This window comes from Trichechus manatus, unplaced genomic scaffold (genome assembly GCF_000243295.1).
Source record: "Trichechus manatus latirostris isolate Lorelei unplaced genomic scaffold, TriManLat1.0 scaffold00004, whole genome shotgun sequence".
NCBI lineage: Eukaryota > Metazoa > Chordata > Mammalia > Sirenia > Trichechidae > Trichechus > Trichechus manatus.
This window is the reverse complement of record NW_004443940.1, coordinates 16,473,207-16,474,922: the sequence shown is the minus strand read 5'-3', so window position 1 is coordinate 16,474,922 and position 1,716 is coordinate 16,473,207.

The following is a 1,716-nucleotide window of genomic DNA, read 5'->3' as shown; positions in this document are numbered from 1 at the left end:
GAGAGAGAGAGAGAGAGAGGGAGAGCAAGACCTGCTAGGGGAAGGAGAAAAGGTACGAGTCAAGAGAAGTTAGGCAATGTGGGGAATACACGAATCAAGATGGTTAATAGTCAATTCGAAAAATAAAACAAAATGTGTTCTTTCTTGGCGTTCCTCCTGTTTTCACCTTTTTGTGAGAGCCTTGCTATTGGCATGTCCCTTCTGGGTCCCCCACCCCCTTTATGCTATCTTAGCTTTTCCTCTTGTAAATTTCAGAGCCGGCTCTAAGGTTATTGAGGACACTTAACCGAAAGAGAAATAATAGAGAAGCTGAGAGGGTTTTTATGTTTCCTAAAAGGCAAAAACAAAACGCCCTTCTCCAAACAAGGGCACACAATCGTATCTGCTTTTTATTTTTAAGGGGGGGGGGCGGGGGGCGGGGAACGCTGCCTGAATGGGGCAACTTCTTAGCATGATCTAATTTTTTTAATGCAAAAAAATATTTTGCCCTATCATATTTAATCAGCTGTAATTATAACACATTCAAAATGAATAATACGCCTTGACAGTATTTTTATTGTTATTGTTCATTGCATCATGTTCGACTGCTTTAGAAGCGCAGGAAAGAGAAGTAAACGCGCTACAAATGGGGAATTACCCTCGTTTAGCATTAAAATTCATTTAGATAAAATTGCCACAAACATTTAAATGGGAAGATTAGTTCCCCCTCACGCCTTATTGCACTCGCTCAATGGTTCCGTTAAGAACATTTTACACGTTGGAAATTCCGTCTTCTCAGACGGCTTGCTGTTTCCTAGTTACCCACATTCAAAGCAAAAGCAGCAGCAAAGGCAGCCGCAACAGCAGCAGCAGCAGCAAAAAAAAAAAAAAACTTTTGGCAACTGGTGTGCAATTCATCCGCTGCTAGCCCTAGCCGCTCCTCCGCCCACTCCAAGCTGCCCCCCACCCATCACCCTTTCTCCACACCCCACCCCTCCCCACTATGTCGTTTGCAGAGTCCTGCCCTCGAAAGAACAACTTCTTTAGTTGCATAGTATTTATATATAATGTTAAAATGCAGTGAAATAGCAAAAAAGCCAGGCTGCCACTCTCCGGGTCTCTCCTTGCCCCTTCAGTTATGAATTGAGGGTTTAGTTGTACGTACTGAGTTTTCACATCCCCTACTCTGAGCCCACGAGGCACGTGTTTTGGCTTCCTTTCCTGCCAGGGCATTTCCAGGAAATTCACCCCTGCTTCTTGTATTAGAAACGTGTGAAAGAATTAGTTTGAAAAGTCCATGCAACGTCGTCTCTTTTCTCCCTCCCCTGTTCTTGCCTCTCGCCGAGTCTCCGGATTTCTCTCCCGCCCTCTGTCTCTCCCCCCACCCATCTCCCCACTCCCTTCGCAGAGCTACAGGAAAAGAGGAATGTCGGCTTCGACTGCCATCTTTTGGGGATTTGGAAAAACGACTCGGTAGGAAACGGAGGGAGGCGGAGGCGCTGGGGATGGGGGGAAACCCCCTTATTATCCTGTGTCGGAACTGGCTCCCTTAATCTGATACTTAAATATTTGATGTGGAAAAATTACCCATAAAATTAGTTACTAACAATTTCAAATTGAAATCACTTATCGAATTATAAACGCATTAAAGCTGTATGGATGGTATTAGGGGTTCTCGGGAGGCAGCGGGTGTCTCCTTGCGGCGAGCCGGGCGGGCGAGTTTCGCCCAGGGGAGCG